The sequence below is a fragment of the Hyla sarda genome, unplaced genomic scaffold (genome assembly GCF_029499605.1).
Source record: "Hyla sarda isolate aHylSar1 unplaced genomic scaffold, aHylSar1.hap1 scaffold_1488, whole genome shotgun sequence".
In the NCBI taxonomy this organism is placed as follows: domain Eukaryota; kingdom Metazoa; phylum Chordata; class Amphibia; order Anura; family Hylidae; genus Hyla; species Hyla sarda.
The window spans coordinates 72,853-87,308 of NW_026608121.1; the positions used below are offsets into that span (position 1 = coordinate 72,853).

Below are 14,456 nucleotides of genomic sequence, written 5' to 3' on the forward strand. Positions count from 1 at the left end.
CTGATGCATCAGAAGGTGCGAGGCCCTTGCTAAATTCTGTGCACAGACTTTGAGATCTATGCTTTAGACTGTATCTAAACCTGCTCCAACATGGACTGATATTCTGGCCTACTTTCAGCCGATGCGACTTGTCTGTCGCTGAACAGTCGCTTTTTATGTATTCAGCACCTATGTATAATGTTGTAAAAATGCTCTAGAAGCTAAAGTCGCAGAAATGTCACACATATTTGGCCTGCAACTTTCTGTGCGACAAATTCAGACAGGAAAAATCAGTATAAATCCTTAGAAAATTATCCCCCAGTGTCTCCATCTGCTGGCGGTATTGAATAAGCATTGCTGCACTGATGGGGTATGCATTAGACGAAAAAAAAGAAGAAAAAGAAGAATAATACGCCCAGAAAAGAGGCGAAAAGGAGAAAAACGTAAAAAAACGTGAAAAAAAAGTAAGAGGAAGAGAAGGGAAAAAAAGGTGGAAATGGGTTTAAAAGTGATTTCGGCGGAGAAATATATATATATATATATATATATATATATATATATATATATGCGCACACACACACATAGATATAAACGTATTCTCCGTTGAGATATTGCAGCCGCTGCTGTGTCCAGGCCCAGGAGCCTTAGCACTGTGCTGTGATGTCACTCAATACCACTGACATCACTAGGTGTAAACAACATCTCTCCTTTGCTGTGTATGTGACTATGGAGCTGTTTGGTGATGTCGTCTATTACGGCCTTCATAGAAGCAACAGGAGATTGTTGCATCCATCTTGAACCCTCAGAACTACAGTGCTATGATGTCACTCACTTCCACAGGCCTTGCAGAGTGTAAACAACAACAACCCAGCTTTGTTGTGTATGTAACCATAGGGATTTGTGATGTCACCTAGAACCTTCACAGCAGCGACAGCTTTATGAGGAGCATCAGCACTACTCTGCCTGAGCAGAACCATCACCGCCATAGGTTGTCAAATAACCCGGATTTAACCCACACAGGTAAGTCCAATGGGGTGCAGGCATGTCCTCTATGCTTACAGCTTCCCGTGGGTGTTGGTTTGATACCGTTTGGGGACAGCCAAGGAGGCATCTGCAGGCAACAAAGGTAGGTGTGTGCTTGTGTGTGTGTTTCCTATGCAGATCCTAAGCCCAGTGTCACATGCAAGTAGGAGGAGTAAGAAGGGTTCCTGGCAAATCCGGGTTATGGATTGCATTTAAAAAGGCCCCGTGGGAGTGCAATGGGCCCCTGTCTTGCTGCTTAGCAATAATGGTATGGGTTTAGGTTCTGCTGTGTGTACTGGTGGTTGACTGCCCCCCAGCCCAGAGTGTGCATGGAAAATTGTCTGGCAGCCTCCCTGACAGCAAGCAGTGATAGTGCCCATGAAGGGGACCTTGTTGGGCCCGCCCCTTTCACGGTTATCGCTTCTCGGCCTTTTGGCTAAGATCAAGTGTAGTATCTGTTCTTATCAGTTTAATATCTGATACGTCCCCTATCTGGGGACCATATATTAAATGGATTTTTGAGAACGGGGGCCGATTTCGAAGCTTGCTTCCGTCGCCCTATGCATTGACCCGATATGGCAGTATCTTCGGGTACAGTGCACCACCCCCTTACAGGGTTAAAAAGAAAGATTCCTACTTTCATTGCTACCTGCTTGCTGGCTAGCCAGCTAGCCAGCCCTGTGGGCCTTGCTGCTGCTGCAGCCAAAAAACAAAAGGTGGTGCTGCTGCTGCTTCTGCTTCTGCTTGTGTCTGGCCCCTGTTGGAGCGTCCAGGCACAGGACTTCTGCTGCTGCTGACTAAATGGCCTCCTTAATTGGATCATTTGAGTAGCCAGCACACCTGTGCAGGTAGGGCATGACATGATAGGCAGCTGCCTTGATAGCGGGTGGGTGCTGAATGTTCCTAATTGACAAAATAAGATTAATGCTTATGAAGAAATATAAAATCTCATCCCTTCCCCAATATCGCGCCACACCCCTACCCCTTAATTCCCTGGTTGAACGTGATGGACATATGTCTTTTTTCGACCGTACTAACTATGTAACTATGTAACATAACATGGGGGGGGGGGGGGGGGGGGGTCTCCTGGCTGTTCACACAGGTGTGTCATTGCTGTACATTGACCATGCATTGCTTCTGTGGTATTGCAAAGGCAAAGACAAATGCTTCCAGCCATCCATTGCACTAATGGATTGGTCATCAGCTGGCTGTCTATGTCCCGCATCAATATAGACCAAAGTACAGAGGGTTAGGCTATGCTATTGTGCACCTACCTGATGCATCAGAAGGTGCGAGGCCCTTGCTAAATTCTGTGCACAGACTTTGAGATCTATGCTTTAGACTGTATCTAAACCTGCTCCAACATGGACTGACATTCTGGCCTACTTTCAGCCGATGCGACTTGTCTGTCGCTGAACAGTCGCTTTTTATGTATTCAGCACCTATGTATAATGTTGTAAAAATGCTCTAGAAGCTAAAGTCGCAGAAATGTCACACATATTTGGCCTGCAACTTTCTGTGCGACAAATTCAGACAGGAAAAATCACTATAAATCCTTAGAAAATTATCCCCCAGTGTCTCCATCTGCTGGCGGTATTGAATAAGCATTGCTGCACTGATGGGGTATGCATTAGACGAAAAAAAAGAAGAAAAAGAAGAATAATACGCCCAGAAAAGAGGCGAAAAGGAGAAAAACGTAAAAAAACGTGAAAAAAAAGTAAGAGGAAGAGAAGGGAAAAAAAGGTGGAAATGGGTTTAAAAGTGATTTCGGCGGAGAAATATATATATATATATATATATATATATATATATATATATATATATATATATGCGCACACACACACATAGATATAAACGTATTCTCCGTTGAGATATTGCAGCCGCTGCTGTGTCCAGGCCCAGGAGCCTTAGCACTGTGCTGTGATGTCACTCAATACCACTGACATCACTAGGTGTAAACAACATCTCTCCTTTGCTGTGTATGTGACTATGGAGCTGTTTGGTGATGTCGTCTATTACGGCCTTCATAGAAGCAACAGGAGATTGTTGCATCCATCTAGAACCCTCAGAACTACAGTGCTATGATGTCACTCACTTCCACAGGCCTTGCAGAGTGTAAACAACAACAACCCAGCTTTGTTGTGTATGTAACCATAGGGATTTGTGATGTCACCTAGAACCTTCACAGCAGCGACAGCTTTATGAGGAGCATCAGCACTGCTCTGCCTGAGCAGAACCATCACCGCCATAGGTTGTCAAATAACCCGGATTTAACCCACACAGGTAAGTCCAATGGGGTGCAGGCATGTCCTCTATGCTTACAGCTTCCCGTGGGTGTTGGTTTGATACCGTTTGGGGACAGCCAAGGAGGCATCTGCAGGCAACAAAGGTAGGTGTGTGCTTGTGTGTGTGTTTCCTATGCAGATCCTAAGCCCAGTGTCACATGCAAGTAGGAGGAGTAAGAAGGGTTCCTGGCAAATCCGGGTTATGGATTGCATTTAAAAAGGCCCCGTGGGAGTGCAATGGGCCCCTGTCTTGCTGCTTAGCAATAATGGTATGGGTTTAGGTTCTGCTGTGTGTACTGGTGGTTGACTGCCCCCCAGCCCAGAGTGTGCATGGAAAATTGTCTGGCAGCCTCCCTGACAGCAAGCAGTGATAGTGCCCATGAAGGGGACCTTGTTGGGCCCGCCCCTTTCACGGTTATCGCTTCTCGGCCTTTTGGCTAAGATCAAGTGTAGTATCTGTTCTTATCAGTTTAATATCTGATACGTCCCCTATCTGGGGACCATATATTAAATGGATTTTTGAGAACGGGGGCCGATTTCGAAGCTTGCTTCCGTCGCCCTATGCATTGACCCGATATGGCAGTATCTTCGGGTACAGTGCACCACCCCCTTACAGGGTTAAAAAGAAAGATTCCTACTTTCATTGCTACCTGCTTGCTGGCTAGCCAGCTAGCCAGCCCTGTGGGCCTTGCTGCTGCTGCAGCCAAAAAACAAAAGGTGGTGCTGCTGCTGCTTCTGCTGCTTCTGCTTCTGCTTGTGTCTGGCCCCTGTTGGAGCGTCCAGGCACAGGACTTCTGCTGCTGCTGACTAAATGGCCTCCTTAATTGGATCATTTGAGTAGCCAGCACACCTGTGCAGGTAGGGCATGACATGATAGGCAGCTGCCTTGATAGCGGGTGGGTGCTGAATGTTCCTAATTGACAAAATAAGATTAATGCTTATGAAGAAATATAAAATCTCATCCCTTCCCCAATATCGCGCCACACCCCTACCCCTTAATTCCCTGGTTGAACGTGATGGACATATGTCTTTTTTCGACCGTACTAACTATGTAACTATGTAACATAACATGGGGGGGGGGGGGGGGGGGGGGTCTCCTGGCTGTTCACACAGGTGTGTCATTGCTGTACATTGACCATGCATTGCTTCTGTGGTATTGCAAAGGCAAAGACAAATGCTTCCAGCCATCCATTGCACTAATGGATTGGTCATCAGCTGGCTGTCTATGTCCCGCATCAATATAGACCAAAGTACAGAGGGTTAGGCTATGCTATTGTGCACCTACCTGATGCATCAGAAGGTGCGAGGCCCTTGCTAAATTCTGTGCACAGACTTTGAGATCTATGCTTTAGACTGTATCTAAACCTGCTCCAACATGGACTGACATTCTGGCCTACTTTCAGCCGATGCGACTTGTCTGTCGCTGAACAGTCGCTTTTTATGTATTCAGCACCTATGTATAATGTTGTAAAAATGCTCTAGAAGCTAAAGTCGCAGAAATGTCACACATATTTGGCCTGCAACTTTCTGTGCGACAAATTCAGACAGGAAAAATCAGTATAAATCCTTAGAAAATTATCCCCCAGTGTCTCCATCTGCTGGCGGTATTGAATAAGCATTGCTGCACTGATGGGGTATGCATTAGACGAAAAAAAAGAAGAAAAAGAAGAATAATACGCCCAGAAAAGAGGCGAAAAGGAGAAAAACGTAAAAAAACGTGAAAAAAAAGTAAGAGGAAGAGAAGGGAAAAAAAGGTGGAAATGGGTTTAAAAGTGATTTCGGCGGAGAAATATATATATATATATATATATATATATATATATATATATATATGCGCACACACACACATAGATATAAACGTATTCTCCGTTGAGATATTGCAGCCGCTGCTGTGTCCAGGCCCAGGAGCCTTAGCACTGTGCTGTGATGTCACTCAATACCACTGACATCACTAGGTGTAAACAACATCTCTCCTTTGCTGTGTATGTGACTATGGAGCTGTTTGGTGATGTCGTCTATTACGGCCTTCATAGAAGCAACAGGAGATTGTTGCATCCATCTTGAACCCTCAGAACTACAGTGCTATGATGTCACTCACTTCCACAGGCCTTGCAGAGTGTAAACAACAACAACCCAGCTTTGTTGTGTATGTAACCATAGGGATTTGTGATGTCACCTAGAACCTTCACAGCAGCGACAGCTTTATGAGGAGCATCAGCACTGCTCTGCCTGAGCAGAACCATCACCGCCATAGGTTGTCAAATAACCCGGATTTAACCCACACAGGTAAGTCCAATGGGGTGCAGGCATGTCCTCTATGCTTACAGCTTCCCGTGGGTGTTGGTTTGATACCGTTTGGGGACAGCCAAGGAGGCATCTGCAGGCAACAAAGGTAGGTGTGTGCTTGTGTGTGTGTTTCCTATGCAGATCCTAAGCCCAGTGTCACATGCAAGTAGGAGGAGTAAGAAGGGTTCCTGGCAAATCCGGGTTATGGATTGCATTTAAAAAGGCCCCGTGGGAGTGCAATGGGCCCCTGTCTTGCTGCTTAGCAATAATGGTATGGGTTTAGGTTCTGCTGTGTGTACTGGTGGTTGACTGCCCCCCAGCCCAGAGTGTGCATGGAAAATTGTCTGGCAGCCTCCCTGACAGCAAGCAGTGATAGTGCCCATGAAGGGGACCTTGTTGGGCCCGCCCCTTTCACGGTTATCGCTTCTCGGCCTTTTGGCTAAGATCAAGTGTAGTATCTGTTCTTATCAGTTTAATATCTGATACGTCCCCTATCTGGGGACCATATATTAAATGGATTTTTGAGAACGGGGGCCGATTTCGAAGCTTGCTTCCGTCGCCCTATGCATTGACCCGATATGGCAGTATCTTCGGGTACAGTGCACCACCCCCTTACAGGGTTAAAAAGAAAGATTCCTACTTTCATTGCTACCTGCTTGCTGGCTAGCCAGCTAGCCAGCCCTGTGGGCCTTGCTGCTGCTGCAGCCAAAAAACAAAAGGTGGTGCTGCTGCTGCTTCTGCTGCTTCTGCTTCTGCTTGTGTCTGGCCCCTGTTGGAGCGTCCAGGCACAGGACTTCTGCTGCTGCTGACTAAATGGCCTCCTTAATTGGATCATTTGAGTAGCCAGCACACCTGTGCAGGTAGGGCATGACATGATAGGCAGCTGCCTTGATAGCGGGTGGGTGCTGAATGTTCCTAATTGACAAAATAAGATTAATGCTTATGAAGAAATATAAAATCTCATCCCTTCCCCAATATCGCGCCACACCCCTACCCCTTAATTCCCTGGTTGAACGTGATGGACATATGTCTTTTTTCGACCGTACTAACTATGTAACTATGTAACATAACATGGGGGGGGGGGGGTCTCCTGGCTGTTCACACAGGTGTGTCATTGCTGTACATTGACCATGCATTGCTTCTGTGGTATTGCAAAGGCAAAGACAAATGCTTCCAGCCATCCATTGCACTAATGGATTGGTCATCAGCTGGCTGTCTATGTCCCGCATCAATATAGACCAAAGTACAGAGGGTTAGGCTATGCTATTGTGCACCTACCTGATGCATCAGAAGGTGCGAGGCCCTTGCTAAATTCTGTGCACAGACTTTGAGATCTATGCTTTAGACTGTATCTAAACCTGCTCCAACATGGACTGACATTCTGGCCTACTTTCAGCCGATGCGACTTGTCTGTCGCTGAACAGTCGCTTTTTATGTATTCAGCACCTATGTATAATGTTGTAAAAATGCTCTAGAAGCTAAAGTCGCAGAAATGTCACACATATTTGGCCTGCAACTTTCTGTGCGACAAATTCAGACAGGAAAAATCAGTATAATCCTTAGAAAATTATCCCCCAGTGTCTCCATCTGCTGGCGGTATTGAATAAGCATTGCTGCACTGATGGGGTATGCATTAGACGAAAAAAAAGAAGAAAAAGAAGAATAATACGCCCAGAAAAGAGGCGAAAAGGAGAAAAACGTAAAAAAACTTGAAAAAAAAGTAAGAGGAAGAGAAGGGAAAAAAAGGTGGAAATGGGTTTAAAAGTGATTTCGGCGGAGAAATATATATATATATATATATATATATATATATATATATATATATATATGCGCACACACACACATAGATATAAACGTATTCTCCGTTGAGATATTGCAGCCGCTGCTGTGTCCAGGCCCAGGAGCCTTAGCACTGTGCTGTGATGTCACTCAATACCACTGACATCACTAGGTGTAAACAACATCTCTCCTTTGCTGTGTATGTGACTATGGAGCTGTTTGGTGATGTCGTCTATTACGGCCTTCATAGAAGCAACAGGAGATTGTTGCATCCATCTTGAACCCTCAGAACTACAGTGCTATGATGTCACTCACTTCCACAGGCCTTGCAGAGTGTAAACAACAACAACCCAGCTTTGTTGTGTATGTAACCATAGGGATTTGTGATGTCACCTAGAACCTTCACAGCAGCGACAGCTTTATGAGGAGCATCAGCACTGCTCTGCCTGAGCAGAACCATCACCGCCATAGGTTGTCAAATAACCCGGATTTAACCCACACAGGTAAGTCCAATGGGGTGCAGGCATGTCCTCTATGCTTACAGCTTCCCGTGGGTGTTGGTTTGATACCGTTTGGGGACAGCCAAGGAGGCATCTGCAGGCAACAAAGGTAGGTGTGTGCTTGTGTGTGTGTTTCCTATGCAGATCCTAAGCCCAGTGTCACATGCAAGTAGGAGGAGTAAGAAGGGTTCCTGGCAAATCCGGGTTATGGATTGCATTTAAAAAGGCCCCGTGGGAGTGCAATGGGCCCCTGTCTTGCTGCTTAGCAATAATGGTATGGGTTTAGGTTCTGCTGTGTGTACTGGTGGTTGACTGCCCCCCAGCCCAGAGTGTGCATGGAAAATTGTCTGGCAGCCTCCCTGACAGCAAGCAGTGATAGTGCCCATGAAGGGGACCTTGTTGGGCCCGCCCCTTTCACGGTTATCGCTTCTCGGCCTTTTGGCTAAGATCAAGTGTAGTATCTGTTCTTATCAGTTTAATATCTGATACGTCCCCTATCTGGGGACCATATATTAAATGGATTTTTGAGAACGGGGGCCGATTTCGAAGCTTGCTTCCGTCGCCCTATGCATTGACCCGATATGGCAGTATCTTCGGGTACAGTGCACCACCCCCTTACAGGGTTTAAAAAGAAAGATTCCTACTTTCATTGCTACCTGCTTGCTGGCTAGCCAGCTAGCCAGCCCTGTGGGCCTTGCTGCTGCTGCAGCCAAAAAACAAAAGGTGGTGCTGCTGCTGCTTCTGCTGCTTCTGCTTCTGCTTGTGTCTGGCCCCTGTTGGAGCGTCCAGGCACAGGACTTCTGCTGCTGCTGACTAAATGGCCTCCTTAATTGGATCATTTGAGTAGCCAGCACACCTGTGCAGGTAGGGCATGACATGATAGGCAGCTGCCTTGATAGCGGGTGGGTGCTGAATGTTCCTAATTGACAAAATAAGATTAATGCTTATGAAGAAATATAAAATCTCATCCCTTCCCCAATATCGCGCCACACCCCTACCCCTTAATTCCCTGGTTGAACGTGATGGACATATGTCTTTTTTCGACCGTACTAACTATGTAACTATGTAACATAACATGGGGGGGGGGGGGGGTCTCCTGGCTGTTCACACAGGTGTGTCATTGCTGTACATTGACCATGCATTGCTTCTGTGGTATTGCAAAGGCAAAGACAAATGCTTCCAGCCATCCATTGCACTAATGGATTGGTCATCAGCTGGCTGTCTATGTCCCGCATCAATATAGACCAAAGTACAGAGGGTTAGGCTATGCTATTGTGCACCTACCTGATGCATCAGAAGGTGCGAGGCCCTTGCTAAATTCTGTGCACAGACTTTGAGATCTATGCTTTAGACTGTATCTAAACCTGCTCCAACATGGACTGACATTCTGGCCTACTTTCAGCCGATGCGACTTGTCTGTCGCTGAACAGTCGCTTTTTATGTATTCAGCACCTATGTATAATGTTGTAAAAATGCTCTAGAAGCTAAAGTCGCAGAAATGTCACACATATTTGGCCTGCAACTTTCTGTGCGACAAATTCAGACAGGAAAAATCAGTATAAATCCTTAGAAAATTATCCCCCAGTGTCTCCATCTGCTGGCGGTATTGAATAAGCATTGCTGCACTGATGGGGTATGCATTAGACGAAAAAAAAGAAGAAAAAGAAGAATAATACGCCCAGAAAAGAGGCGAAAAGGAGAAAAACGTAAAAAAACGTGAAAAAAAAGTAAGAGGAAGAGAAGGGAAAAAAAGGTGGAAATGGGTTTAAAAGTGATTTCGGCGGAGAAATATATATATATATATATATATATATATATATATATATATATATATGCGCACACACACACATAGATATAAACGTATTCTCCGTTGAGATATTGCAGCCGCTGCTGTGTCCAGGCCCAGGAGCCTTAGCACTGTGCTGTGATGTCACTCAATACCACTGACATCACTAGGTGTAAACAACATCTCTCCTTTGCTGTGTATGTGACTATGGAGCTGTTTGGTGATGTCGTCTATTACGGCCTTCATAGAAGCAACAGGAGATTGTTGCATCCATCTTGAACCCTCAGAACTACAGTGCTATGATGTCACTCACTTCCACAGGCCTTGCAGAGTGTAAACAACAACAACCCAGCTTTGTTGTGTATGTAACCATAGGGATTTGTGATGTCACCTAGAACCTTCACAGCAGCGACAGCTTTATGAGGAGCATCAGCACTGCTCTGCCTGAGCAGAACCATCACCGCCATAGGTTGTCAAATAACCCGGATTTAACCCACACAGGTAAGTCCAATGGGGTGCAGGCATGTCCTCTATGCTTACAGCTTCCCGTGGGTGTTGGTTTGATACCGTTTGGGGACAGCCAAGGAGGCATCTGCAGGCAACAAAGGTAGGTGTGTGCTTGTGTGTGTGTTTCCTATGCAGATCCTAAGCCCAGTGTCACATGCAAGTAGGAGGAGTAAGAAGGGTTCCTGGCAAATCCGGGTTATGGATTGCATTTAAAAAGGCCCCGTGGGAGTGCAATGGGCCCCTGTCTTGCTGCTTAGCAATAATGGTATGGGTTTAGGTTCTGCTGTGTGTACTGGTGGTTGACTGCCCCCCAGCCCAGAGTGTGCATGGAAAATTGTCTGGCAGCCTCCCTGACAGCAAGCAGTGATAGTGCCCATGAAGGGGACCTTGTTGGGCCCGCCCCTTTCACGGTTATCGCTTCTCGGCCTTTTGGCTAAGATCAAGTGTAGTATCTGTTCTTATCAGTTTAATATCTGATACGTCCCCTATCTGGGGACCATATATTAAATGGATTTTTGAGAACGGGGGCCGATTTCGAAGCTTGCTTCCGTCGCCCTATGCATTGACCCGATATGGCAGTATCTTCGGGTACAGTGCACCACCCCCTTACAGGGTTAAAAAGAAAGATTCCTACTTTCATTGCTACCTGCTTGCTGGCTAGCCAGCTAGCCAGCCCTGTGGGCCTTGCTGCTGCTGCAGCCAAAAAACAAAAGGTGGTGCTGCTGCTGCTTCTGCTGCTTCTGCTTCTGCTTGTGTCTGGCCCCTGTTGGAGCGTCCAGGCACAGGACTTCTGCTGCTGCTGACTAAATGGCCTCCTTAATTGGATCATTTGAGTAGCCAGCACACCTGTGCAGGTAGGGCATGACATGATAGGCAGCTGCCTTGATAGCGGGTGGGTGCTGAATGTTCCTAATTGACAAAATAAGATTAATGCTTATGAAGAAATATAAAATCTCATCCCTTCCCCAATATCGCGCCACACCCCTACCCCTTAATTCCCTGGTTGAACGTGATGGACATATGTCTTTTTTCGACCGTACTAACTATGTAACTATGTAACATAACATGGGGGGGGGGGGGGGGGTCTCCTGGCTGTTCACACAGGTGTGTCATTGCTGTACATTGACCATGCATTGCTTCTGTGGTATTGCAAAGGCAAAGACAAATGCTTCCAGCCATCCATTGCACTAATGGATTGGTCATCAGCTGGCTGTCTATGTCCCGCATCAATATAGACCAAAGTACAGAGGGTTAGGCTATGCTATTGTGCACCTACCTGATGCATCAGAAGGTGCGAGGCCCTTGCTAAATTCTGTGCACAGACTTTGAGATCTATGCTTTAGACTGTATCTAAACCTGCTCCAACATGGACTGACATTCTGGCCTACTTTCAGCCGATGCGACTTGTCTGTCGCTGAACAGTCGCTTTTTATGTATTCAGCACCTATGTATAATGTTGTAAAAATGCTCTAGAAGCTAAAGTCGCAGAAATGTCACACATATTTGGCCTGCAACTTTCTGTGCGACAAATTCAGACAGGAAAAATCAGTATAAATCCTTAGAAAATTATCCCCCAGTGTCTCCATCTGCTGGCGGTATTGAATAAGCATTGCTGCACTGATGGGGTATGCATTAGACGAAAAAAAAGAAGAAAAAGAAGAATAATACGCCCAGAAAAGAGGCGAAAAGGAGAAAAACGTAAAAAAACGTGAAAAAAAAGTAAGAGGAAGAGAAGGGAAAAAAAGGTGGAAATGGGTTTAAAAGTGATTTCGGCGGAGAAATATATATATATATATATATATATATATATATATATATATATATATATGCGCACACACACACATAGATATAAACGTATTCTCCGTTGAGATATTGCAGCCGCTGCTGTGTCCAGGCCCAGGAGCCTTAGCACTGTGCTGTGATGTCACTCAATACCACTGACATCACTAGGTGTAAACAACATCTCTCCTTTGCTGTGTATGTGACTATGGAGCTGTTTGGTGATGTCGTCTATTACGGCCTTCATAGAAGCAACAGGAGATTGTTGCATCCATCTTGAACCCTCAGAACTACAGTGCTATGATGTCACTCACTTCCACAGGCCTTGCAGAGTGTAAACAACAACAACCCAGCTTTGTTGTGTATGTAACCATAGGGATTTGTGATGTCACCTAGAACCTTCACAGCAGCGACAGCTTTATGAGGAGCATCAGCACTGCTCTGCCTGAGCAGAACCATCACCGCCATAGGTTGTCAAATAACCCGGATTTAACCCACACAGGTAAGTCCAATGGGGTGCAGGCATGTCCTCTATGCTTACAGCTTCCCGTGGGTGTTGGTTTGATACCGTTTGGGGACAGCCAAGGAGGCATCTGCAGGCAACAAAGGTAGGTGTGTGCTTGTGTGTGTGTTTCCTATGCAGATCCTAAGCCCAGTGTCACATGCAAGTAGGAGGAGTAAGAAGGGTTCCTGGCAAATCCGGGTTATGGATTGCATTTAAAAAGGCCCCGTGGGAGTGCAATGGGCCCCTGTCTTGCTGCTTAGCAATAATGGTATGGGTTTAGGTTCTGCTGTGTGTACTGGTGGTTGACTGCCCCCCAGCCCAGAGTGTGCATGGAAAATTGTCTGGCAGCCTCCCTGACAGCAAGCAGTGATAGTGCCCATGAAGGGGACCTTGTTGGGCCCGCCCCTTTCACGGTTATCGCTTCTCGGCCTTTTGGCTAAGATCAAGTGTAGTATCTGTTCTTATCAGTTTAATATCTGATACGTCCCCTATCTGGGGACCATATATTAAATGGATTTTTGAGAACGGGGGCCGATTTCGAAGCTTGCTTCCGTCGCCCTATGCATTGACCCGATATGGCAGTATCTTCGGGTACAGTGCACCACCCCCTTACAGGGTTAAAAAGAAAGATTCCTACTTTCATTGCTACCTGCTTGCTGGCTAGCCAGCTAGCCAGCCCTGTGGGCCTTGCTGCTGCTGCAGCCAAAAAACAAAAGGTGGTGCTGCTGCTGCTTCTGCTGCTTCTGCTTCTGCTTGTGTCTGGCCCCTGTTGGAGCATCCAGGCACAGGACTTCTGCTGCTGCTGACTAAATGGCCTCCTTAATTGGATCATTTGAGTAGCCAGCACACCTGTGCAGGTAGGGCATGACATGATAGGCAGCTGCCTTGATAGCGGGTGGGTGCTGAATGTTCCTAATTGACAAAATAAGATTAATGCTTATGAAGAAATATAAAATCTCATCCCTTCCCCAATATCGCGCCACACCCCTACCCCTTAATTCCCTGGTTGAACGTGATGGACATATGTCTTTTTTCGACCGTACTAACTATGTAACTATGTAACATAACATGGGGGGGGGGGGGGGGGGTCTCCTGGCTGTTCACACAGGTGTGTCATTGCTGTACATTGACCATGCATTGCTTCTGTGGTATTGCAAAGGCAAAGACAAATGCTTCCAGCCATCCATTGCACTAATGGATTGGTCATCAGCTGGCTGTCTATGTCCCGCATCAATATAGACCAAAGTACAGAGGGTTAGGCTATGCTATTGTGCACCTACCTGATGCATCAGAAGGTGCGAGGCCCTTGCTAAATTCTGTGCACAGACTTTGAGATCTATGCTTTAGACTGTATCTAAACCTGCTCCAACATGGACTGACATTCTGGCCTACTTTCAGCCGATGCGACTTGTCTGTCGCTGAACAGTCGCTTTTTATGTATTCAGCACCTATGTATAATGTTGTAAAAATGCTCTAGAAGCTAAAGTCGCAGAAATGTCACACATATTTGGCCTGCAACTTTCTGTGCGACAAATTCAGACAGGAAAAATCAGTATAAATCCTTAGAAAATTATCCCCCAGTGTCTCCATCTGCTGGCGGTATTGAATAAGCATTGCTGCACTGATGGGGTATGCATTAGACGAAAAAAAAGAAGAAAAAGAAGAATAATACGCCCAGAAAAGAGGCGAAAAGGAGAAAAACGTAAAAAAACGTGAAAAAAAAGTAAGAGGAAGAGAAGGGAAAAAAAGGTGGAAATGGGTTTAAAAGTGATTTCGGCGGAGATATATATATATATATATATATATATATATATATATATATATATATATGCGCACACACACACATAGATATAAACGTATTCTCCGTTGAGATATTGCAGCCGCTGCTGTGTCCAGGCCCAGGAGCCTTAGCACTGTGCTGTGATGTCACTCAATACCACTGACATCACTAGGTGTAAACAACATCTCTCCTTTGCTGTGTATGTGACTATGGAGCTGTTTGGTGATGTCGTCTATTACGGCCTTCA

General features: G+C 45.9%; 6 non-coding genes across 6 annotated transcripts; all 6 read left to right on the forward strand.

Annotated features, from left to right (window-relative positions):
- Positions 1-1,418: 1,418 nt before the first annotated feature.
- On the forward strand, positions 1,419-1,609 carry LOC130308705 (U2 spliceosomal RNA). The gene has a single exon (XR_008857650.1). It is a non-coding gene; the product is annotated as a U2 spliceosomal RNA (small nuclear RNA).
- Positions 1,610-3,704: 2,095 nt separating this feature from the next.
- LOC130308706 (U2 spliceosomal RNA) lies at positions 3,705-3,895 on the forward strand. The gene has a single exon (XR_008857651.1). It is a non-coding gene; the product is annotated as a U2 spliceosomal RNA (small nuclear RNA).
- A 2,097-nt stretch (positions 3,896-5,992) lies between these two features.
- LOC130308708 (U2 spliceosomal RNA) lies at positions 5,993-6,183 on the forward strand. The gene has a single exon (XR_008857653.1). It is a non-coding gene; the product is annotated as a U2 spliceosomal RNA (small nuclear RNA).
- A 2,091-nt stretch (positions 6,184-8,274) lies between these two features.
- LOC130308709 (U2 spliceosomal RNA) lies at positions 8,275-8,465 on the forward strand. Its single transcript, XR_008857654.1, has one exon. It is a non-coding gene; the product is annotated as a U2 spliceosomal RNA (small nuclear RNA).
- A 2,093-nt stretch (positions 8,466-10,558) lies between these two features.
- On the forward strand, positions 10,559-10,749 carry LOC130308710 (U2 spliceosomal RNA). The gene has a single exon (XR_008857655.1). It is a non-coding gene; the product is annotated as a U2 spliceosomal RNA (small nuclear RNA).
- Positions 10,750-12,845: 2,096 nt separating this feature from the next.
- On the forward strand, positions 12,846-13,036 carry LOC130308711 (U2 spliceosomal RNA). Its single transcript, XR_008857656.1, has one exon. It is a non-coding gene; the product is annotated as a U2 spliceosomal RNA (small nuclear RNA).
- Positions 13,037-14,456: the final 1,420 nt, after the last annotated feature.